General features: G+C 38.6%; 1 long non-coding RNA gene across 1 annotated transcript; it reads left to right on the top strand.

Annotated features, from left to right (window-relative positions):
• Window positions 1–765: 765 nt before the first annotated feature.
• On the top strand, window positions 766–18838 carry LOC118843671. Its single transcript, XR_005009932.1, has 3 exons — window positions 766–892; window positions 18401–18463; window positions 18576–18838. It is a non-coding gene; the product is annotated as an uncharacterized LOC118843671 (long non-coding RNA).
• The last annotated feature ends 8300 nt before the right edge of the window (window positions 18839–27138 follow it).

Below are 27138 nucleotides of genomic sequence, written 5' to 3' on the forward strand. Positions count from 1 at the left end.
GAAATTTTTAAAAGGTAAAAAAAAACAATAGTAGTAGAAAAATTCTATTATAATAAAAATAGTAAAATTGGTTTAAATTAAGAAGAAAGAATATACCCCTCAGTTCAATATATTATAGAACAAACTGTTTAAATGCAATGGAAAAATGAGAAAAAGCCTTAACTTTTTATATTGCTTTTGATTCCTTAGACTTACATTCAAGGCCCTCTGTGATGTATCACATTTTACACTCCTCCCCTATGTATAACTTCAGCTAACCTGAACTATTTGCTGTTTTGTAAACATAAATTGTTCTTTCTAATCTTTGTTCATACCCTGTGCTCCTCTACCTCTGCCTTTTGAAATCCCATCCAATTCTTCAGTGACCAGCAAACATGCTATTTCTTCTGTGAAAAATACCTGACTCTCTTCAGGGGAGAGATATCTTTTCCTCCTTTAAACTCCTAAAATTCTTTGTTTAGAACTCTGGCTGTTTATCATATGCTGCTTTTATTATTGATATAAATGCTTTATCTCCTTTACTAAGTTAGAGAATCCCTAAGGCAGGGAATGTTTCTTTTCAAGGTTCATGAGGGCAGACACTTTAATTTTTGTCTTTTTAGTTCTAGTTCAATGTCTGGCACACAGTAGGAGGTTAATAAATATCTGCTGATTGATTCAGCCCTTTGTCCTCTCTGGTGCCTTACCTGTGTGTAATAGGAGCCCAGTAAATGTTGTTGAAAGAGTCAATCAATAAGCAACATGATTCAACGTGCTTGTGTTCTTGAGGATTCGGGGATACATTAGTATTATCAAATGTGTTTTCATTCATTTCTAAATCTACAGGGTCATGCCTACTGAACCTGTGACATTTCCAACTTCTTTGTAGCCATGTGAAATTGAAGCGTGAGGGGTAAGTCTATACAGAGTACATGCTGTTAAGCCACGCTAATTGATGTTACAGAATTCAGTGATCAAAAAATAAAATTCTAGACCTTTTACAGACAATTATGCCTTTTTCATAAGACCACTTTGGCTTTTAAGATTGGGGAAGGGGGCTAGCGAACATGAAGGAAAAACTGTGATTTTTGTGAGAATGCATATTGTATTTTTTCCTACTTAAAAATGGCTAGACAGTAGAGCTACTCCATTTCTTTATGCAAGTGCTTTGTGTTCATGATTCCCTTGAGGAATAAACAACTTAAAAGTCTATCGCATTGCAATAAAAACAGGAGCATACTTGGCTGAAGCATGCCATCCACATACGCTATATGTATCATTAATAATACTAATAATAACAATATTAATAATAGAAGTTGTAGTATAGTGACAAGAGAGACCCAAGTCAGGAAGACCTGAGTTCAAATCTCACCCTTCACTCAGTAGCTGTTACCCTGTGCAAATCACTTAACTTCTCAGTAAATGAAGTAATTATTTAAAACGGTAAGTTGGAGAAGAGTTACCAGTATGCATTGATTGAGGGAGTTTCTTTGCTTGGAATTACCTATACCAGTGAAATCACATACTAAAACTTTTTTATTATTAATAATAATGATATAACAACATTAATTATTGATTCTTGTAATTCTGAGGTATAAAAGTACTTTATCAAATTTAACCTTCACAAAAATCCTTTGAGGTAGTTGCTATTATCTCAATTTTTTATGTTAGATGATTTACTCAGGATTACAGAGCTAATAATTGTCCAAGGTGAGATTCAAATCTGGGTCTTCCTGACTCCAGGGTTGACGTTCTAGCTATTATAGCACACTGCTACTTTGTTCTTTATTAACATCTAGAACTACCTAATGATGTATTACTTACTTATATGTACTTTTATGTATTTATTTATATTATATTTATGTGCATACATACACACATATATATGTACTTTTATAATGGTACAAAAGGTGTCCTGTCGTCATTAATGATGAAAAGCTGGGCAAAGTTTCAGCTGCACTGTTTATGTATGAGGCAAAATAAGAAGTTACATAGATAGACCTATTTCTACACTCTGGTTCTTATATAGTCCTTTCTCATTCTATGAGTGCCAGGTTAAGTTAGAGCACAGGGGGCAAGTATTTGGAACATGAATTGATATAGGCCACTTGGTCTATTTTTGTTGGTGAAGATATTGATATCTGGACTGCTGATGGAAACAGCCAGTCAAAGTGGGTAAGCATTGTATTCAAAACAATAAGAAAAAGTATCCCCGACCCCAACCAGTGTTACTGTTCTAGGCAATGCCATCTGGCCTCTAGGTAACAACAATGTGCTGTTGTTCATGGTAACATTACTATGAGTGATAGATGGGAGATTGCTAAGGTCATATTGATAGCATCAATATAATGTAGAAATTATGGGAAGTACTATGTGTAGGCTCTTCTCTATGTGATGTGTGTTCATTACCAAAACCATCCTATCTAGCTGTCTGACCAAGAGTCTTGGATCTTACTATGCACAGAAAAAAATAAGATAAATATTTGAATAGAACACTCACTGACTCTCTGGCGATGATATTCCCCATATCTTTAGGAGCACTCTAAGACTGGATATAGGAGAGATTGAGCAGTGTAAGTAAGGTGAATTTTAGTGTCAGCAAGGTAGATTTTAGTGTGTGTAAAGTGGATTTTTTGTTATTATTTCTTAGAGTTCAGTTTCCCAGGATCTATGGCCATAACAACCTCAGTTTCCCAGGATCTGTGGCCATAACAATCTCTGTTTCCCAGGTATTAGATATGAGTTCCCAGGCTCATGGTTCAAAGCATCTCCACCATGCTTGCCCAGCATTATATAAAGATAAATAATATAAACATGTGTGCTGAAATTGTAAACATCCACTGCGACTGTGCAGTGAGATATAGGGATGAGGTGATGTAAGCTTGTAAGGCTATTGCTGGCAATATGCCTCTTTGTCTGATGCCCTATAAAACAGGTGGTCAGTGGTCAGTGAGTTGGGGAACCTTTGTGGTTCAATGCACAAGCTGGAATGCTGTGCGCCTTCATCGGCCCCCATCAAGGATTGGGAAGGGGGAATCTGTGTTTGCCTCAACTGGCCCCCATTGAGGCTTGAGGGGATTTAGGGGAACGCTTTAGGGTTGAATTCACAAGTTGTACCCATCTTAACTGGCTCCATTGAGATTTAGGGGTAGTTGTTCCTCCCTTCTCGCTGGCCCCTGCAAGAAGGGTGATTAGGGAATACTGTAGGAGTTTGTAGTGCTTCCGTTATCAGCAATACTGTCTTAGAGAAAACTAGACTAGAATAAAGCTTATTATTAACCTCTTTGAAGCTGTCTTTCCTGTATGACCAGATCAAGAGCAAACCTGTTAGAGCTTGGAATCCAAGCCTCCAGTGCCTCCTGTGTGTTATCTGACAGCTAGGTGGAGATGTGAATAGAGGCTTGGAATCAGGAAAATTCATCTTCTTGAGTTCAAATCTGACCTCAGATACCTACTAACTGTGTGACATGGGCAATCACTTAACTCTGCCTCAGTTTCTCATCTGCAAAATGAGCTGACAAACGAAATGGTAAACCACTCCAGGATCTTTGCCAAGAAAACCCCCAAATGGGGTTATGAAGAGTCCAAAATGACTGAAATGGAATCATTCAACAACAGCAATAGGAGAGATGAGAATGTATCAGGGTTAAGAGTAACTTAAGTTGTCCTCCTTGCTCACAATCTAGTCCTCTTCTAGCCTGTAGCATTCTGCAGATTTCATAGGAAGACTTGATAATCCACATGGATGGTAGAATTTCTGCTGTGGACATGCAGAGATTTTCTCATATCTGTACAACTTGCCCCATTCTTTTAGAAAAATCTGTAGTTTGGGCACTGGTAAATTAGATTTGATTAGAACCAAATGAATGCTTAGGCCCATGAAACATTGACTAATGGGTGGATGTCATCCTTGAGGCAGGGCTGGAGTGGAGGGCAGCTGTTCTAGTCAACATTTTTGTCAATGACTTGTATAAAGGCACAGATGGCATCTTTATCAAATTTTCAGATGACAAAAAACTCGGAGGGATGGCAATATGTGGTACAAACTCCCCATGTGAAAATATAAGGAATTTCATTTTCGTATCAATGTGAGTGGGTGGAAGAGGAATTAGCTGGGGGTTCTTGGAGAGAAGGGAGGTCCATGGCCAGCTGACAGTAATTATTATCAGACTGATCACAGCTTTGTTACTTCCTGACAGGTGTAGTTTGTAGATAGTGGATCAGACCTGTTTAGGCTCTTGTCTAAATAAACATATGCACATACACTTAATAGAGAGTTATATTCTTGAATTGAATACGTTCACTCGTACTTTATAGTACATATAGGTTATCCATGCTTTAAAAAAAAAACCCAAAATTAAAAAAAAAAGCCAATCAGTGGTTGTGCTTGTACACCAGTCATGTATCTAGTGTTATCTTTCTAAAGACTTGGGAAAATACCAGAGAAGAGGGGAAACTAACCCTATAGACCAGGTCTGCATAACTTGTAGCCTGCCAAAAGACTTCCTCTACATACAAAGGATGTTTTCCTCTACATCATTCATGGGCTGTAGGGAAATCCTTTGGCTTGAGGCAAGTAGCCCCAGGGCTGTATGCAGCCCACAGGTGGCAAGTTGTGCAGGTCTGCAGTAGATCTTTCCCTGAAAAGGCAAAAGGTATCCCATCAGTTATTTTCAAATTAATTTCCTGGCTGCCTTCTCAGTGATTTTATAATGGGGTTCTAAGAAATAAAAATCATGTTTAGAGCCTCAAGAGAGAAATTAAATATTCAGTGCAAATGACCATTTAACATTATTATTTATTTATTTTAACATTTTAAAATTTTTTTTCAAATTCTCTCCCCACCTTCCACACCTTTTCCAACCATTAAGAAGGCATGCAATGTGATATCAACATGTGAAATCAGGCAAAACATGTTTCTATAATAGCCATAGTACAAAAAGAAAAATAAAGTGAAAAATTATGCTTCAATATGCTCTCAGACTTCATCAGTTCTCTCTTTGGAAATGAGTAACATTTTTCATGAGTCCCAAAGAATTGTTTTAGACTATTGTATTAGTCAGAGTAGCTACGTCTTTCATAGTTGATCAAATACAATATTACTCTTACTATGCACAATGATCTCCTGGTACTGCTCACTTCACTTTGCATCAGTTCATATAAATCTTTTAAGGTTTTTCTGAAACTACCTCCGTCATCACTTTTCATAGCACAATAGTATTCCATTACAATCATATACCACAACTTAATACAAATGACCATTGATGGTGATTAGTAATAAGGGATAGGGATAGGCAATGGACCTGTGATTTCATTGATATAAGGACTAAAAGAAGGAAGCTTCCTTTAAACAACGGGATTGGCATCTTCTCTGCAACTTAGAATTTTTAACACCTAGAGAAATGAGAGGATTATGACTTGCCCAGGGTCACACAGCTAATATATATCATAGGTGGTACTTCAATCCAGGGCTTACTGGCTCTGAGATCCACTATACCTGACCACCTTTCAATTACTATTAATTAGAAAAAAATGCTTTAGGTCATTGCTACTGTTTTCTTTACAGGTAATTACACCTTGCTCATCTCAATTCCATTTTGTCTCTAATTAGCTCTAATTGTTAGGAAGCCTGTCCTAATTAGTGCTGTTCAAAAGTAGAATGCATTTGCCTCAGGGAATAGTAAGTTGTCCATCACTGGAGTTCTTCAAAAGTAGGCTGAGTGACCATTGGTTAAGGATGTCTGTAGGATCATAGATTCACAGTGGAAGGGAGCCCAAAGGTCATCTAATCTAATGCTTTTACTTTACAAATAGGAAACTGAGGCCTAAAAATGGTAAGTGATTTGCTCACTGTTTCATAGATAACAACTTCCATGAATTCTGTATCTCACTGTCCCTCATGGCAGAGGGGGCTCATTTTAGCTATGGCTTGGACAATATGTTGTCTGAGGTCCTTTTCAACTAAGACCCAATAATTCTATGATCTGACCTAGGTGATATTTTAGTAGGGTTTAATTCCATTTGAAAATTTAACAAATATTTCTTAAGTTCTTCTATGCATGAGGCTACATTAGACAGCACGGATTCAGAGTAAAACACAACAAAACAAATGATGAAATGAAAGTCTTGCTCTCCAGGAGCTTATATTCTATGTAATGATGATACATGCATATAGTAAAATAAATTCAAGATGATTTGTGGCAACCTGACTAGAGACTTGTGACACACATTAGCATTATCTTTCTACCAAATTAATTTAACATCTTCTAGGTTCATGTTGATGGGTTCAATATTTTCAAAGCCCTGCAGTTATAAAGATGAGTAGAAGTTTTGTATAGACCAGGAAAGCATTATCTCTTGATCAGGTGTGATGCATCTATAAATTCTTAATAAATACGAATTGTTGCTAAAGGTGACCAAGATATTGACAATAGGCTATAGCCCGACTACATATTTTCTAAAGTCTCTTTCTGCTCTAAGAGTCTATATTTTGTCCTTGGAATTCTTTAACTTGACAGCTCTGGTAAGTGAATTTAGTAAACATAAAACTAAAAAAAATCTGAAAGCCAATTAAAAAAAATGCTTAGTTTTTTTCTTTCTAAATAGATCCTTTTTTGGTCTTGATTAAAAACTGTTTGATGAATGAAGGGAGAAGAAAGTAGGTAGAATAACCATTTCCAAATAGAAAAAAACAGCCTCCATTCATTCACAAACCAGTCAAAGTGTTGGCTTCCTCCCACTGCCCTTCTCTTGACCTCTCTCTTTGATGGCATAAACAAATACCTGAAGAGAGTGAATGGTAGTCACATTTTGCATACAGACCTTGATCTAGCCAGATGAGTCACCTATTACATTACTTAGTTGGCTGGTGGTAGTGGGGCTGTACTGTTTCCATATCCAGAGCCAAATGAGGCAGTTACTGGGCTAAAAAGGCCAAACCTGTTTCTATGAACACTCAAAGTGGACTCCTCCAGCATCTATCCTTTGTCCAGCTGGCTTTTAAAATGGCAGTGTGCCATTTTCCTTTCATAGGAAGGACCAAAGGAAAAATATTGATATTGAAAAAAAAAGAGTAGGAATGGGAAAAATGTTTCACTAATCTCCATAACACTTGAGAGGCTCACATGGGTTGACAATCTTTTCTTTTCTGTCTTTTTTCCCCTAACCCTCCCAGTTACTTCTCACCTTCTTAATCAAATGGGAACATATAGGTCATGCATTCTCTCTACAGGTCTTATTCAATAACATGTCTTTATCTGTTACTTGTTCCAAGTTCTATCCAATTTTCTCTTACTTTTCAATGTGTTTTGTCCTCCCCAGCCACTTCTGTTTGATTACTGCCATTCCTGCTCTGATTGTAATTCTCTGCTGATGAAATTAACCTTTTACTCCAAATAACAGACTGTGTCCCAATGACAACCCATGGCTTCCTTTCTATTTTGTCCCCATAGTTACTTATCATGCTTCTTTTCCATCTCCTGTTGTGAGACTCATGTTAAGAATTTCTGTTAAAAAAGACAGCATTGAGCTACTAAAATATACCTGCATAAATAAAAATTCTCTTCTTTTGGGTATGGTTTGAGACTGACTCCAGTTATATGTAAAACCTGTTACAGTACAACTTTGGAAGGCTTTAGGATTATTTTTTAGGAGTAGGTAGGATATAGGAGCAAAGTTTTGGACTGTGAAATCACAGCATTGTTGGTGAAAATAGGTATTATTATCTTCCAATATTAAATGTAATAAGGGAGGCAGCATGACCTAGTGGATAGAAGGCATTAGTGTTCAGTTTCCTCCTCTGAAATATTAGTTGTGTCCTTTAGATCTTCCCCACTCCTTTCCTTTTGATACAAATAAATAAATTAATGAATGAATGAATAAATAAATAAAATGCAATGGCTGCTTCCTCAGGACATTTAATAGAGACCGAATTTCCAATAATCTTGTCCTCCTTATCCTCCATTTGGGCAACATCAAAGCTGCTTGTACCACCACAGTGAATGAGAAACAAAGCCTGGTCATCTGAGAAGCACAAAGAAGCCAGGATTTCTGAATTCAGGTGTCCACAATTTCAGTTTGTTTGAACAACCTTTAAAGGAATGCCTATCTATGCTTTCTGAATCTCAAATCTGACATTCTTTACTTGAAACCTCAGGACCTCCTGGATCTTACTTTTTTCTCAAATAAAACAAAAAAGGCCACATGTGATAGTAATGTTCACAGATTGTTTTCCATACAGGAGATGCCAGGATGCAGCTGTCCGTTCTGGCTGTGAGATGGTAAAGTCTGCTTGCTCTTAATTATTCAAGTCCATTTATGGACTTGATGCCAAGTTGGGTAGGTTTCTATTTAGCTTTTCTACCCCCTCGCTTCTGAAATAAGAGTCTCAGGCTGAATAATACTATTCCTAGGCAACTGTGGACAGTCAGCCTTGAGCCATTGAAGTGGGGCTTCTTACGCTTTAAGAGCAAGCAAAAGCTGACTGTAACTCTCCCTGACCCTCCTTTCTGTGTAACCCATCCTCTATACAGCCTGCACTAGAGATGTCAGGTTCTATAAGAGCTCTTTCCCTAAGGAGGCTGACTTCCTGAAGCAGACTTCTCCGCACCTGGGTGATTTTACTGGCCGCAATCTGCTCACTTGCAACACATAAACTAGAAAAGCTGTCAGCAATTGAGTGGGCTGCTGTAGCCCCTGGCCGATGGTACAGTCACTGCTGTTAGATGGGTACTCACAGCACCAATCATCACCTCTTCTCTTTCAGCTTGGCTATTTATTTTATCTTATTATTTATTTATTTATTCTTTCAAGGCCCTGAAGCCCCGAGTGCTGATTGCGACAACTGATTGCCTTGGTTGGCAGAGTGAACTAGAAAATAACCGAGTCTCAGGTCCGGCTAGCTGTGTGCATAAATACACTGTCGCACCAGCCAGCTCCTGCCTGTGGCTATGTCAGCTGAGCCATACAGAGACTTTTTTTTTCTTCCTTTCTCATTGATTTTTTCTTTTTAAATTTCTGTGAAACCAGGAATGGGACACAGCAGGCTTGGAATGATGCCTGGATCCTGATGGGCCAGAAGAAAAGGCAGAAAATAAGGAGTACATTGACCCAATTTATTGGACAAAATGCACTAGAGGTGACAATACAAGCTACCAAGGTGTTTTCTCAGGGAAAGCTTTTCTGAGCATCAGATTTAGGACAATGAGCTACAAATGGAACTGGTGGTCAGGGATTGAGGAAGCTCTTTTGAAGTCTGTTTTGTAGCAAATATTCTATAGTCTGAATCTCTTGATTTTATGTGCAGAATACCAGCTCGGCTATTTTTGTTATTAACCCCCACCTCCCAAATTGCCAAAGCCTATTGAATTAGTGGATTTTCTAGCTGCTCTCTTTGAATAAAAGGACTTCAGAAGAGACAATAATTTGTTCCATCCCTTATTTACATAAATGGTGATTCTACGGATAAATGTTCATTGGGAAGATTCAAACTCTTCTTTATCTTGTTTTTGAGTATAAGTAAAAATTTACAAAGTTGTGTCATAAGCAGAGATACATAGATAAAATCCAAGTTATTACTCAGCCTTTTTACACAGTCAACTTTGGGGCTGAGTATTTTCTATTCCATCTCTTAAAGAGGTGGTTCTTTAAGTTCTGACCTGTCTCGACCCATCTCCACATTACTTATTCACACATCTAAGTTGCAAAAAGAACAAATGCTAAAAGTTTCCAAAGGGAGGTTTAAATAAGGAATCCAAGACACTTTGTAAAAATTCACACGCACAGTCCTTTAAGATATTCACAAAACAGTTTTGTAAGTTCATAGGTATTATAGTCCCCATTTGTAAATGTCTTTAAGGTTTATACTACACTTTCCCAACAACAACCTTCTGAAGTCAGTATACTATTACTGCCTCCATTTTGAAGCTGGAGAATTTGAAGCTTGGAGAAGATAAGCGATTTGACTGATCACACAGCTAATGAGTGTCAGACCTGGTATTCTACGGGTAAGTCTCCTGACTCCCCAGTCTCAGCACTCTTTTGCATTTGGCCTGGTCCTACCAGAAAAATCAAATTCCTCTCTCTGTGTAAAGTGGCTTCTCTAAGAAAAGCACGTCTTTTGTGAAGGAGAATTGAGAGGAACAAGAATGAGTCTTTTAGTCGCTTTCGCTTCCCATTCTCTACCTCCTGATTCCAATGGGCACTTGCCCCACTTTCCTTTTCTGGCGCTAACTTTGTTTACAACCTGCTTCAGGGAAACTAGTTTGGATGCAGGGGGGAGGAACACTTGAGCTCTGCTCTGACCTCATGAACTCACTAGCTGTGTGCCCCTGGGCAAGTCACTTAACCTCAGTTTATCTCAGTTTTCTCATCTGTAAAACAGGGATAATGACAGCACTTATCTACTTTTCAGGGTTGTGGTAAGGATCAAATGAGATAATACATATAAAGTGCTTAGCATAATGCCTGGAACATAGTAAGCACTATATCAATGTTATTATTATTATTATTAATTATCCTTACCATCTTTTAGGCTGATGCTGCTGCATATGGATAGTTTCCTCACTTCACCGTCCCCTCCTCAACTTATATTACTGTCAACAATTTGCATGTATTTTTATTAGCTCTGGCTTAAAGCTTTTCTAAGATGTCTTTTTTCTTCTCCCACTCTCGAAGAGATACAATTTGAGACTGAGTAGAAACAAAGGGGCCTATTCGCCCTTGTCTTAATTCTGACCAAGGAAGCAGTGGTTGGTGACATGGAAATGGTTGGGAGTCTGGAACAGCAGAGGAAGGGAACATCATATCAGAATAGTAGGGAGGATTGTCACACTACAGGAGTATAGAGATTCTCCTGCAATGATGCTGTTATTATCGGCAGACCAGCGGAGTCATAGACTAGAATGGAGCTGATGAAATTGCTCCTTTAACATGTGCAGAAGTGGCATCTAGCCAGAGTATTTTGAGGAGAAGAGAGAGTAATTAGTACTGTTTGATCAATCAGCAAGTATTTATTAAGCACCTACTAAGTAGTAGGCTCTGGGAATATGAAGGCAGAAAGGAAATAGTCTCTGCCTTCCAGGAGTTTACATTCTATTAGTTTACGTCATGCTGGCCAAAATGATCACCTCCCAGCTGACTTGAATTAGTAATGAAAGAGGAATTTGAGACTGAAATTAAAGGCATCTGACCCTAGAATGCTGGCCAGAGTTTCCTTTGCTCTTTTCTACTCCTATACAATGTTGAAAGCTTCTGCACTGTAACAGATGGATGAGAAGGGGACACGGCCATCAGATGTAAAAGTGCACATGTGGTTACCTGGTATGCTTTCTGATGAGGCTGAATTTTAAGAAAACATACCAGAGCTGGAAGGAAGAGAACAAAGTCCAATGCAAAAGAATGGTAGAAAACTGTCAAGAAACCTAAACCATAGAATGGCTGTAACAAGGAGGTTATAACCAAAGGGTTGCAACAAATGCTCAAGACATACCTCAGTGTGATGAAACTGAACTTGTCTTCTCTTAAAACATTCACACAACCACTTTCTTTGCCATCCAGACTCATTAGCTTCGTCATTACCACTCTCATCCAGTAAGTTTCTAAATCTTGTCAGTTTGGTGTATACGCTATTTCTTGTAATTATCATCTCATTCCACTTTCACTATAGCCTCCTTAGTTTAGGCCTACATGTATTTTTGTATAGACTATGATAAAACCTTCTAACTGATCTTCCTGTTTAAAGACTCTCTTTTCTACCAGAGATTCTTTGTATTATGACCATTTTTGTATTCTTCCTAATGTACTATTCTTGTTATTCCTTCAATCAAAAACTTTCTGGGGCTCCCAATTACCTACTGAAGGTATGTACAGTCTGGGCTCGCTCTCTTGATCCATGTTCAGACTGTCAGATTGAATCCGAAGAATTCAGCTACTATGACACAACCATAATGGTTGGAATTCTAATACCATTGAACAAATACCTCAATCTGGCATGTTCCCCCAATATCAGTTGACTAGGTAGTATCTCCCCAGTATCAATAAACCAGTTAACATCAATTTTTACAAGGGAATATTTACTGAGAACGTATAGCAAGGACCAAAGTTTGAAAACATTCCTCCAAACTGGAAGATGAACTTTCCCCTCTATACACTCAATCTCTAGGGAGAGTACACTCAAACTCAAAGTGGTGGCTACAAAACATCACTCTTAGTTCACTACTGGGTGTGGCACATAGCCAATGGGTGAGTACCTCCTTTGATTGCAAGACACAATGTCTTAGACAATGGTTTGATTAACTGCTGTGCTGGCTCAAACACATTGCTCCTCGGGGCTGGTTCTTTACCAGAGGAGGTTACTGCTACTTCTAGTTCTGATTGCTGAGTGAATCTTTGCTGGCTTTTCCAACCTCTCATAGTTCATGAGGATGCAACCTTGTCCATTTTGTCTCTGATATGTATTCACCTAGGCTCATGAAAGAATAAACAGAGACAAAAGAAAAAAGCATCATTATGTGTTCATGGCCACATGGTACCCAGCTGGAGATAAGACGACTATGGTAGCTACTGTCATTACTTCTTTTCCTACCCAGAAGCCCACAGCATTTCTTATTCCTCACTTGAAAGTTGCCACAGAAAAGGGAAGGCTCTTCCCTTCAATCTTTTTGAATGCGAATTCTGTTCCAGCTCAACTGCCAATTAAAAGGCATTTCATCCCCATTTGGCAAGAAGATAAGAAACCATCAGAGAGAATCTATGTCTGCTCTGAAGCTGGAAAGGCTGAAGCCCCCCAAATCATGCATTACTAGAAATAGGCTCACAAGTTTCCTGGTGAGTTAGCAGCAGGCAGAGAATATAGCTTATGCACTAAAGCCTAGGTCCTTATTGGCCAGTTCCTCCGCTAAAATGAAGAAACCATGAATATCTGGTTTTGGAATTCAAGTAACTCTATAATTTGTCTTCAACTCATCTTTCTGATCTTATCTCATAATATTCTCCTACCCATACTTTGTTCCAGACAATCTGAACTATTATATTCTATCTCTTCCTCTCAAAATTCTAATCTCTTCTTTTTCCATACAATTATGTATACTGTTACCCATTCCATTCTATTCAATAAATGTCTATTAAGCATCTACTATGTGCAAAGTGCTGGGGATACAAGATCAAACTGAAGTATTCCTGGACTTCAAGGAGCTTGTATTCTACTGGTAGTAATGCAACATGTACCCAAGTAAGAATAAAAAGAGATACATACCAAGAAAGGTAAGGTATTTTCAAGAGGGAGAGAGAACTAACAGCTAAGGGAATGAGGAAAGGCTTTATGCTAGAAGTGGCTCTGCGGGTTGGAAATTAAAAAAGAGATCATTCCAGACCTGTGCAAAAAGGATGGAATTGGAAGATTCAATGTTATGTACAGGGAACAGCTAATGAGCTATTTCAGAAGAATGGAATTAGGACTACAAAGGTTTGTGGCATCCATAATTGTGGGTGCTATACATGCTAGGTTAAGGATTTTGTCTTTTATTAGAAGTATTATCTCAATATAGTCTTGTAATAACCCTGGGAGGTAGGTGCTGTTGTTATCCTCATTTTACAGATGAAGAAACTGAGGCAGATGGAGGTTGAGAGACTTGCATCGAGTCACACAGAAATCTCTTGGAATGGATTTGAACTCATGCCTTCCTGACTCCAGGCCCAACATTTCATCCACTGGACCACCTAGCTTTCTAGAAAGGTCCTTTTGAGTAGGGGAGTGGCATTGGTGGAATTTGTGCTTTTAGAAGTATCAGTTTGGCTGCTAGTTGGAGGATGAGCTAGATACTGAAGAAAAGGAAAACTACTATAATAATTCAGAGAGGTGAGGTTCCTTCACCTTAAGCCTAAGATAGGTGCTCCATGAGTGAGAGTAAATATGAAAATTGTTGTATGATTGATATGACTTGAAAATTAATTGAATATAGTAGATGAGTGAGAGGGAAGAGTCAAACATGACCCCAAAGTTGTGAACCTGGATGCCCTCAACAGGCATAGAGATATTAGGGAGAAGAGTGCGTTACTGGTCTTTGTAACAAGGAATAAAAATAAAAAAGAGAGAAAAGACTCATAGGCCCATACTCATTGTCTTTCTAGCTTGATCATAACCAGCCTGGGCTTGTGGTCTTCAAGTACTCAGGATTATCTCCACACAGCTAGAGGAACTGGAGGGTTATTTTAGTCGCGGGCATGTAAATTGAAATGTAATATGCATTCATCTCTTTATATATAGTAGATAGGTATATTTCTGCATATATCATCAGTATATTCTTTTGGGGAGTTACTTTTAGACATCATTGTTTAGAAGTTGTATTATTTGAAAGAATAATTAGTGACCTTTAAATTTTTAGTGTCAGCCAATAAACATTTATTGAGTGCGTCCTACGTACCAAGCAGGGCAGCTAGGTGGCACAGTGGAGAGAGCATTGACCTGGAGTTAGGAGGACCTGAATTTAAATGTGACCTCAGACACTTATTAGCTGTAGGTTTCTGGGCAAGCCACTTAACCTCATCTGTAAAATAAGCTGGATAAGGAAATGACAAAGCATTCCACCATCTTTGCCAAGAAAACTCCAAAAGGGGGTCAGGGAGAGTCAGATATGACTGGAACAACTCAATAACAACAACAATATACCAAGCAATATGTTAAGCCCTGGGGAATACAAATAAAAATTTAAAAGAAAAAGACAGGCCCTCTTTTTTAAGGAGCTTACAATCTAGTGGAGAAAGTTAACACATAAGAGGAAACTGAAAACTGGAAGTGGAGTGTGGTGGGGTAGGAAGGAAAGCTCTCTTAAATAGAGGCCCTGGAGCCAGTGGCACTGCCCTCAGTCAGAAGCACTGATGAGATGTGAGTACCAGCTAGATTCTGCCTGGCAGGATAATGATATTTTGCAATGATGGGTTTCCTGGGGAAGGAAGGCATGATGGAGAGGTCCAAAGAAGTCCAATAGCAGTGAAGCTGGTATGGAATGGGGAGGTGCTTGAATTTTTGGATGTTTCTATTTGGGAAGCTTCTAGGAGGCAGTTTTTAAGGACTTACCTTTATGATTTATGAGGCTAAGTTTCTTCTTGCAACTTCTAAGGATACCAGAACTTTCTTGCTTTTGCCTTCCTGGTTACCTGGTATGTTATTGGAGCCTGACATAGTTTTTAATCTTTGTATTTTATGCTTCAATGTTTGTCCTTCTCTCTCTGTAGCTTAAACAAATTCTCTTTCCTTACCTTTTCAAAAGCCCTTTTTCTATTTGTTGAATATCGATCTTTGGGCTCTGCTTCCTATAGGACAAATGCAAGCATTGCTATAGTTTGTGGAGTGTTTGTTTGCCTGAAATGCCTTTGATAATGTCAGGAATGAGGTCAGAACAGCCCTGGAAAGGAACTCCTTAAGTTGGGTTCTTTCTGCCTTGCTGCTTGGGTTTAAGCAGAATAAATGCATTGGTCAAAGGTCTGACTTTTTCCCAATTTGTCCATGGTAGTAGAGCTGTGTTCTCTAAAAAAAGATTGATACTTAGAAACTGTGGGCCTCATGCTGGCAGTTTCATTATTGGTACCAATCCAGTTTCTAAAGGAATTGGCCATGCTTTTTCAAAACAAAAGCAAATGAAATAAAATCCCCAAATGATCAAGACAGTCATCTTGAGTCTTGAGTATTCACATTCCATGGCACTGGGATGCCTAGTAATTGCTTTTGATTTATTGGGTCTCTGATATGCTTGAATGACCACATGTAAATCCCATGGGATTAGGTCACCAAAAAATGCATTCTGGACTGGTTTGTTTGATCATGCATGAAGGCAGATAGATGGATTTAATGTCTTATCCCTTTTGTTCCTTTGATTAGAGCTGGAAGATATCTTAGAGATGTCTCCTCCTTTCACTATTTTATGATTAACCATCTCTAAACCTTTCCAAACCAAAACACTCCTCTCTGGACACCTCTCTCTTCTAACTGTGGCCTTTCCAATTAGAATCTAAGTCCCTTGAAAGCAAGGACTGACTCACTTTTGAATTTGTGTTCCTTCGGTGCTTGATACATAATAAATACTAAGTAAATGCTTTTAAAAATTCATTCATTCCTTCATTCCTTCACTAGGGAGCTGTGCTATGTGCTACACATGCAGTTCTGTACCTTGGAGAAACTGTTCACCATCTGTTTTTAAAACTGTTATATTCAATTTAAAAGTATTTCAGAATGCATAGGAAGGGTACATGGAACCTTTAAAAATCAAAAACATGTTGGTATGGGAGCTGAAAACCTGTTATAGTCATTATTGAGAAGAGTTGCTTTTGTGGTTAACAGGAAAACTTATGTATTTTATGCAAGTCCTGGCTTCAAAGGACAGATCCTTCTTTTGACAGGAAAAGCAGTGTCACAGTGAAGTTACGCTGGGAAATGGGGGTATACATTTTGTCAAGCACTGGTGAAGGGAAAGACAGAGCTTTGAAGAAAAGGGACCTAAAAGCATCTTGGGGTATCAGCTCCATAGCTCAATGAGGCCAAGGTTGACCCTGCAGATCTTACTCCAGTGAGGAAGGCTATGATAAGACTTGACTTCCAAGAGCCCAGGGAAAACAGAATTGCAGATTTCAGAGTTGTAATGGATCTTAGAGGTCATCTAGTCCAACTTGTACCTGGACAAGAATCCTTATTGCAACATCTCTGATGGTTGTGGTCTGATCAGGATGGGGGGCAGTACAATAGCCCCCTTTTTCGTTCCTTTTACAATGGTTGTCCTAATGTGGCCCAAGTTCGCATTATCATTTTTGGCTGCCAGATCACACTATTGAGTCATATTGAATTTATAGTTCACTAAAACATATAGATTTTTTTCCAAGCTGCTAGCCAGATCTCTTGAATCCTTTACTTGTGAATTTTTCTTTTCTTTTTTTTAAAAAAAACTTTACATTTATTCCCATTAAATTTAATATTCTTAGATTCAACTCAGTGTTGTAGCTTGTAAAATCTTAGAGGTATCCTGACTTTGTCATCCAGAGTTAGCTTGGTGTCACTGGTCAATTTAATAAGCTTACCACCTATACTTTTATCCAAGTCTTTGAGAGAAAAGTTAATAGCAATGGGCTAAGCACAGATCTCTGGGGTCCTCCACTAGGGACCTCTTTCAATTTGATATTGAATCACTAATGACTTCTCTTTGGAAGTAGCCATTTAATTAGTTCCAAATCACCCTTCTGTCTTCATTTTGTCCATTTGAAAAGGATGGACTATGCTTTGCTAAAATCTAAGTAAATTATATTTGTAGTTTTTTTCTGATCTACCAGTCCAATAACCCTAGTTTTTCTGTTTGTCTGTCTCTCTCACACGCAAATACATATACAAAGTTAGTCTAGGTTGACATGTTCTTTTTTAATATTTTATTTTTCCTAATTACACGTAAAAACATTTTTAACATTTGTTTCTTAAAATTTTTAGTTCTACATTCTCTCCCTCTTTTTGTCTTCTCCCCCCCATTGAGAAGACAAGCAACTTGATATGGGGTATACACGTTCAGTCACTCAAAACATATTTCCGTATTAATCATATTGTGAAAGAAAACACAGACCAAAAAAAACCCTGTGAAATAATTAATTGAAAGTAGTTTGCTTTGATTTGCATTCAGATTCTATCCATTCTTTCATCAGAGGTGGACAGCATTTTTCATCATAAGTCCTTTGGAATTATCATAGATCTTTGTATTGCTGAGAATAGCTAAGTCATTCACAGTTGATCATTATACAGTATTGCTCTTACTATGTACAGTATTCTCCTGATTCTTCTCACTTTACTTTGCATCAGTTCATCTAAGTCATTCCAGGTTTTTCTGAAAGCATCCTGCTCATCATTTCTTATAGCACAATAGTATTCCATCACAATCATATACCATAACTTGTTCAGCCATTCTCCCAATTGATGGGCATGCTCTCAATTTGTAATCCTTTTCCACCACAAAAGAGCTTCTACAAATAATTTTGTATATATAGGTCCTTTAAAAAATCTCTTTGGCATACATAGTAGTAGTAATGCTGGGTCAAAGGATGTACACAATTTGGTTGCCCTTTGGACCTAGTTCCAAATAGTCCTGTGGAATGATTAGATCAATTCACAACTTTACTGACAGTGTGTTAGGGTCTCAATTTTCTCACATCCCTTCCAATACTTGTCATTTTCCTTTATTTTTTGTCATGTTAGCCAGTCTGATGGGTGTGAGGCGGTATCTCAGAGTTATTTTAATTTTCATTTCTCTAATGGACAATGATTTAGAGCATTTTTCATATGATTATAGATAGCTTTGATTCTTCATCTGAAAACAGCCTATTCGTATCCTCTGTAGGTTGACATGTTCTTAAACAAGACATACTGAATCTTTGTGACTACTATTTCCTTTTTAAGGTGCTGACTAGCTTCAGGAATTGAATTTTTCCAGGAACTGAAGTTAAGCTCGCTGGCCTATAGGTAAAAGACTCCATTCTTTTACCTTTTTTTAAAAAAAAATCAGAATCACATTTGCCTTCCTCCGGTCCAGTGGCATTTTTCCTGGTTTTTTTCTTTTCTTCATTGTTCGCAGATCAATGCCTGTTGCTCAGTAATCACAGATACCACTCATCACTGATGACAACGGAACCCCTATATTTGGACTCTAGCACTTCAGAAGTCAATGTGCATTTGGGGAAATGGAAATGACAATCAAGAAAATGAAGGTGGAAAGAACAGCTGGACATGACCAAATACATTCAAGAAAAAATGTCTACTGAAGGCAACACAATTTTAAAAGACCATATGGATAAATTTTAAAAGAGAATGGAAATATTATAGATGACATTATAACTAATAAAGGTGACTGAGAAGAAATCAGCAAGTAACATGTACTTTCTCATTTTTATAAAATGTTTATGATGATAATTTGTGCATGTAAAATTTGAATATTTGGAGAGAAAGAGGCAAACTTTTACAGATGGCTCTCTGTGGCAATCATGTTGTTACAGCCACACAACTGACATATTAGAAAAATGAATATAATTTCTCAGTGCCAATCAATTTATCAGTCAACAAGCATTCATTAATCATCCACTAGGGCTATGCTAGGCACTGGCAATATAAAGATATCAGTAAAAAAAATCCATTCTTTAAAATGCTCAGAGTCTAGCCTTGGGAGAAAATTTGTAAAAATAAGTATGTGTGTATGTGTATGTGGGAAGGTAACAAATCTAAGGCAGAGGGGTAAGGAAAATCCCCAAGAAGAGGGTGGCACCTCAGCTGAATCTTGAAAGAAACTAGGCATTCTGAGAGATGGAGATGAGATGGGGGTACATTCCAGGTTTGGGGAGCAGCTAGCACAAAAGAATGGAGGTAGGAGTAGGAGAGCCATGTGTATGTGGCAAGAAGCCAGTCAGTCAATAAACATTTATTAAATGCCTACTATGTGCCAGGCACTGTACTAAGCAACAGGATTAGAAAGAAAGACAAAGCTAATCCCTGCCCTTGAGAAGCTCACAATCTAATGGGGGAGACAATATGAAAATGACTATGTGCAAACAAGCTCTATGCAGGATAAACAGAAAGTAATTAACTTAAGGAAGGCACTAGATTTTTTTTTTTTGAAATAATTTATTTATTTAACATATTTGGTTTTCAGCATTGATTTTCACAACAGTTTGAATTACAAATTTTCTCCCCATTTCTACCCTCCCCCCCACTCCAAGATGGCATATATTCTGGTTGCCCTGTTCCCCAGTCAGCCCTCCCCTCTATCACCCCCCTCCCCTCTCATCCCCTTTTCCCTTCCTTTCTTGTAGGGCAAGATAAATTTCTACGCCCCATTGCCTGTGTATCTTATTTTTTAGTTGCATGCAATTTTTTTTTTTTGTTTTTGAACATCTGTTTTTAAAACTTTGAGTTCCAAATTCTCTCCCCTCTTCCCTTCCCACCCACCCTCCCTAAGAAGTCGAGCACTTCAACCTAGGCCACGCATGTATCGTTATGTATAACCCTTCCACAATACTCATGTTGTGAAAGGCTAACTACATTTTGCTCCTTCCCAACCCATCCCACTTTATTGAATTTTCTCCCTTGACCCTGTCCCCTTTCCAGAGTGTTTGTTTTGATTACCTCCACCCCCATCTGCCCTCCCCTCCATCATCCCCCCCCTTTTATTTTTTTTTTATCTTCCTCCCTCTTCTTTCCTGTGGGGTAAGATACCCAACTGACTATGCATGGTATTCCCTCCTCAGGCCGAATCTGATGAGAGCAAGGTTCACTCATTCCCCCCTCACCTGCCCTCTCCCCTCCTCCCACAGAACTGCTTCCTCTTGCCACCTTTATGCGAGATAATCCACCCCATTCTATCTCTCCCTATCTCCCTCTATCAGTATGTTGCTCTCTCATACCTTAATTTCATTTTATTCCTTTTACATATCTTCCCTTCATCTTCAACTCACCCTGTGTCTGTTCTCTCTCTTTTACATATATATATGTATATACATATATAAAAGCACACATATATATATATACCTACATACACATGCATACATATACACATAGATACATACATACACATTCACTTGTATATATACATAAACATATATATATATATATATATATATATATATATATATATATATATATATATATATATGCATATTCCCTTCAACTACCCTAATACTGAGGTCTCATGAATCATACACATCATCTTTCCATGTAGGAATGTAAACAAAACAGTTCAGCTTTAGTAAGTCCCTTGCAATTTCTGTTTCTTGATTACCTTTTCATGCTTCTCTTGATTCTTGTGTTTGAAAGTCAAATTTTCTATTCAGTTCTGGTCTTTTCACTGAGAAAGCTTGAAAGTCCTCTATTTTATTGAAAGTCCATATTTTGCCTTGGAACATGATACTCAGTTTTGCTGGGTAGGTGATTCTAGGTTTTAATCCTAGCTCCATTGACCTCCGGAATATCGTATTCCAAGCCCTTCGATCTCTTAATGTAGAAGCTGCCAGATCTTGGGTTATTCTGATTGGGTTTCCACAATACTCAAATTGTTTCTTTCTGGCTGCTTGCAGTATTTTCTCCTTGATCTGGGAGCTCTGGAATTTGGCGACAATATTCCTAGGAGATTTCTTTTTGAGATCTATTTGAGGAGGTGATCGATGGATTCTTTCAATTTCTATTTTGCCCTGTGGCTCTAGAATATCATGGCAGTTCTCCTTGATAATGTCTTGAAAGATGGTATCTAGGCTCTTTTTTTGATCATGGCTTTCAGGTAGTCCAATAATTTTTAAATTATCTCTCCTGGATCTATTTTCCACATCAGTGGTTTTTCCAAGGAGATATTTCACATTGTCTTCCATTTTTTCATTCCTTTGGTTCTGTTTTATAATATCCTGATTTCTCATAAAGTCACTAGCTTCCACTTGCTCCAATCTAATTTTTAAAGTAGTATTTTCTTCAGTGGTCTTTTGGACCTCCTTTTCCATTTGGCTAATTCTGCCTTTCAAGGCATTCTTCTCCTCATTGGCTTTTTGGAGCTCTTTTGCCATTTGAGTTAGTCTGTTTTTTAAGGTGTTGTTCTCTTCAGTGTATTTTTCAGTATTTTTTTGGGTCTCCTTTAGCAAGTCATTGACTTGTTTTTCATGGTTTTCTCACATCCTTCTCATTTCTCTTCCCAATTTTTCCTCTACTTCTCTAACTTGCTTTTCCAACTCCTTTTTGAGCTCTTCCATGGCCTGGGACCAGTTCCTGTTTTTCTTGGAGGTTTCTGTTGTAGGCTCTTTGACTTTGTTAATTTCTTCTGTCTGTATGTTTTGGTCTTCTTTGTCAGCAAAGAAAGAATGCAAAGTCTGAGACTGAATCTCGGTGCGTTTTTGCTGCCTGGCCATATTCCCAGCCAACTAACTTGACCCTTGAGTTTTTCAGTGGGGTACGACTGCTTGTAGATTACAGAGTTCTATGTTCCACGTTTGGGGGGGAGGTGCCAGCTCTGCCACACCAGCACTGCTCCTTCCCCAGCCCCCAACCCGAACTGGGCTTAGATCTTCGGCAGGCTGTGCACCCCTGCTCTGATCCGCCACTTAATTCCTCCCACCAGGTGGGCCTGGAGCCAGAAGTAACAACAGCTGTAGCTGCCCCACCTCCGCTGCCCCTGGGGCTGGAAGCCGAACTGTGAACTCCTACTCCTGCAGCTTTTCCCACTAACCTTCTCCGCAGTCTTTGGTGTTTGTGGGTTGAGAAGTCTCGTAACTGCCGCAGCTCACTGAATCAGGGCGCTAGGGCCCCCTCCGCCCGGCTTCTGGTCTGGATGGTCCATGCCGCTCAGGCTGGGCTCTGCTCCACTCCCTTCCCAGCTCCCAGCTCCCAGCTCCGAGCTCCGTGTGGGATAGACCTCACCCAGAGACCATCCAGGCTGTCCTGGGCTGGAGCCCTACTTCCCTCTGCTGTTTTGTGGGTTCAGCCGTTCTATAATTGGTTCAGAGCCATTTTTTTATAAGTTTTTGGAGGGTCTCCGTACGGAGCTCACATTATTCCCTGCTTTCCAGCCGCCATCTTGGCTCTGCCCCCAGGAAGGCACTAGATTTAAAAGGGATAGGGAAAGGCTCCTTGTAGATGGTGAGATCTGAGGTGGTACCTGAAGGAAGTCAAGGAAACCAGGAGGCAGAGATGAAGACAGAAAGTGAGCATTCGAGACATTGGGAACAGCTGCCAGTGAAGATGTATAGAGTTGGAAGATGCAGTATCTTGTTTGACAAAGAGCAAAGCAGCTAATGTTGTTAGGTTGAAGAGTATAGCATGGTAGTCATGTTGTAAGGTATATGAAGACTGGAAAGGTGTGTATGTGTCAGGGGGAGTTGGGCTAGTTTATGAAGGGCTTTGTATGTCAAACAGAGAATTTTTATATTTGATCCTAGAGGTGATAGGGGAGTCTAGGGAGTTTATTGAGTAGGGGTATAAGTGTGACATGATCACACCTGCACTTTAGAAAAATCACTTTGGCTACTGTGAGGAGGGGGTACTGGAGTAGAGAGAGAGACTTGTATCGGGCAGACCAACCATCAGGCTTTTGTAATAGTTTAGGCATGAGCAGATGATACACCAGGTAATGCACCAGGCAGGTAGTAGTTATCAGAGGAAAGAAAGAGCTTATTTGAGATATGTTACAAAAGCAAAACTGTTAGGTTTTGGTAACAGATTGGATTTGGAGGATGAGAAATAGTGAAGAGTCAAGAAAGGTACCTAAGCTGTGAGCTTGGGGGGACTAGGATAATGGTGGTGCCTTCAAAAATAATAGAGAAGTTTGGAAGAGAGGAGTTTTTTTTTGGAAAGATAATGAATTCTATTTTGGACATGCAGAGTTTACGATTCTTTGGGACATCCATTTGGAGTGGTCTAACAAGCTGTTGGAAATGCGAGACTGGAGGTCAACAGAGAGGTTAGGTCAGGATAAGTAGATTTGAGAATCATCAGCTTAGGAATAATAACTAAATCCATGGGAACTGATGAGATCAATAAGTGAAATAGTGTAGAGGATAGTCTCATGAAGGCTAATTTGGCCTTCAGTGGTGGGTAGAGGGGAATAATGTTTAATATGGATGGAAAAGTAGATTAGGGCCGGATTGTAAAGGGTTTTAAATGTCAAACAGAGAAGTTTATATTTGATTCTGTAGGTGATAGGGAGTCACAGGAGTTTATTAAATCAGGGAGTGACATAACTAGACCTACACTTGAGGAAAATCACTTTGGAAGTCGTGCCAAGGATTGATTGAAGAAAGTAGGTATTTGAGGCACGGACACTAATTAGGAGGCTACTGCAATAGTTTGGAGGATTAGTGATGAGAGCCTGAACTAGGGTGGTAGCTTTGTTGATTTAAAAAATAATGATTTGAATGGGTAGTGCAAAAAGACTATTCTCTAAAATGTATCACATATATACATATATATATGTATACACACATATATACACATCTTATGACCATGCACAATTTCTTGATACATGTTACCAAAGAGATAACTTTTTTCCTATGGCAAATCACAATGTCTCTGACCTTCAGTTTCCTCAATTGAAAAATAGAATAATAATTTTTGAGTATAATATAGATAGGCAGCCATATAATATGCATAAATACATATTGCTGCCATGTGTGGCCTGGCTAGATATGAGTTCAAATCTGGTCTACCTTATCTTCAAGAGTGTGATTGCCATCATTTTTGGAAGTAAGATGTGGGCCCTGGCTGTATCTTCATTCCTTCCCTTGAATATCTGAAAGAAGGTTAGAATTATACCTTTCTAGCACACCACAAATACTTGTAGTCCAGGGATAAGATGCTCTCTTTTAGGGGTTCAGAATAAAAGCCGTTTTCCCTGGTAGTTCTGAAAGAAGGATAACAGGACACTTTCCACAGCTTTATAGCTTAGCTCTACTCTCCCTCCCCTCCAACATTTGGTATACAATTGTCAGTCGGAGATAGCTTGTAAACCTCTTTATCAAGTTAAGCAGTAAACAGAAATCACCGAGGTTCCATATGTTAAAGTAGACAAAAACAGTGCCAGAGTAAATAACCTCTTTGATTTTGGAGCAAGGAAAAAGAATGTCAGCTTCACCAAGAAGAGGATGGTCTCACTGGGGTGATCACTCTTAGCAATGGAAGTCAAGGAGTGTGTTGGGGCTGGCATTTGCCCACAGCTCCAGGGATCTTTCCCCTTTATCATTCCAAAGTTTATTTTCCCTCCCCTACCTCATTTCTTGTCTCTTTCAAATTCTTCTTCTTTCTCCCTCAACAGTCTCTCTGAAGTGTCTGAACATGTATGGGACATCCTGAGTTCGTTCAGCTGTCAAGAGCTGTGTATCCTTTCACACAAGCAACACAGCATCACAGCATTGTTAAGGAAACTTTCCAGGCTTAGAATATGAATGGGGCTACACATAATATCTGTCTTGCTAGGGTGTTTTGAGGCTTAAATGGGTAAAAATATGTAATATGCTTTGTAAACCTTAAAGTACTATACACATTTTAGTTTTTATTATAATTAATTATGGTAAATTACATTTTAGTTATCAATTTGAGTGCAGCATAAAGCAGGGAAACTACTGCTTCATTAGGTGGTACACTGAGCTTGAGGTCAGGAAGACCTGAGCTCAAATATGACCTCAGACCTTTACTCCCTGTGTGACCTGGCACTTAAGTTCTTACTGTCTCAGTTTCCCCCTATGTAAAGTGGGGATAATTATAACGCCTACCTGCCTACCTCCCAGAGTTGTTGTGAGGAACAAATAAGATGATAATTATAACATGGTAAATTTTATATATACATATATATATACACACACACACACACACACACACACACACACACACACACACACATGTTGGCTAATATTATTAAAGGTTTTTGCAAATTGTCTAATGGCAAAAGGTTGCCCAGCATGGAGTTCAGATGAAGAAGGATTTCCTTGGGGATAAGCTTCTTGAAATGTTCCTTTTAAACAGTTGACAGTGTGGTGATTACATTAAATCCCAGAACAGCACAGTGTTTCCTCATTGAGATTTTTAAAAATCCTTGTGTAAGAGATTTTGAGCAGACAAAAACCTTAGAGGCCCTCTGATCCAACTCTTGAATTTTATACAGATGGAAACTAAGACCAATGTGGTTAATTGACTTGCCCAACATCATACAGGTAAGTATGAAATGGGGAATTTGAACCCAGCTCTCTGATTCCAGAGCTAGTAGTCTTTCTCTATGCTAGTCAGTAATTGGCCTAGTAAACTTATAGAAATAGCAAAGTAGCCAGATTGTGATATGATCCATTGAGTTAGTGCATTTATTTTGGGCAGGTACAACAGTATGTTGAAAAATCAATCTGGCTCAGAATTGAATAGGAGTGCTAGATTGAGAAGAAGTGTGACATCGTGGATAGAGAACCTTGGAGTCAAGAAGACTTGGGTTCAAGTCCCTCATCTGATACATACTGGCTTTATGACCCAGATAATTCACTTGCCCTTTCAGTTCCCATGGCAACTATAAGTCAGGTTATTTATGACTTTTAGTAATAAAACTATAAATTACAGAACACATGCCTATTTGTATTGGTAGAAGGAGTTTCCTCAATGGAATTTAATAAATGCTTATTGATTGGGAATTCTCTATACTAATGAAATTACAGGTCTGATCTGCCTTCCCATCTCCTATTCCCAGTGCAAGGGGAAAAGTAGAGAGGGCTGAATTGCCTTTAGGAAACTTCATAACTTTCCTTAATATTGAATTGATCCCTGTCATGAAAGCCCATCTTTTAAGACTAACATTGTCCCAGTGGTACTAGATAGCCACAAATCCTGGGATGCTATACTCTCAGAGAATCAAAATTGCAGGTGACCCAAAGGTCAGTGGAAAGATAGATTGTAAGAGTTTGTAGGTTGTAGCATATTCTCAACAATTACTTGCAAGCAAGAAGAGACATAAGGGATATTGTTCAGAAAATGTAAGATCAGAAAAGGATGTGTACTGATCACAGAGAGAGAATAAAAATAGGCAAGCTGAGTGCTGCACTGCTATCTAAGAAATACTCCAACAAAGGCTTCTGGTGCACTGGTTGGATCCTCTCTGGAATATTCATGGAAGGTTTTTTCTCTACTTACACTGATGACATCATGGATCTATTGACACTGGATCGAATTATACTATTATCAGTGTAACAAATGACCTGCTATAACAGCGAAGTGGAAAGAATACTGCAATTGGAGTCAGGAGACTTGGTTCAAATCTCAGCTTTGCAGTTAGTCTGGTGTTTGTGGGAATTTGGAGAGTGAGTGACTTCCTCTCCTTGTTCAGCTTCTTTTTCTACAAAGTGAAGAGGTTCAGCTAAATGATATCTTAACGTTTTTTCCATCGCTAAAGTCCTAAGACATTCAGAAAGATGTGTAAAACACAACCATCTGATAGCAGCTTACTTTAATATAGACGTAGTAGTCTCAATCATGGCAATCTTACAAACTGTATACATTTATAAAGTGATAGCAAATGTAAAACAGACACATTTCTTGTGTTCTGAGTAGGATCATTTTTATGCAGTATTATGAAATAGAGGGTTTGTTTTTGCTACTTCTAGCTAACCATTTTTGTCCTTTTCATCCCTCCCTGCTACCTT

This window comes from Trichosurus vulpecula, chromosome 1, assembly GCF_011100635.1.
Source record: "Trichosurus vulpecula isolate mTriVul1 chromosome 1, mTriVul1.pri, whole genome shotgun sequence".
NCBI lineage: Eukaryota > Metazoa > Chordata > Mammalia > Diprotodontia > Phalangeridae > Trichosurus > Trichosurus vulpecula.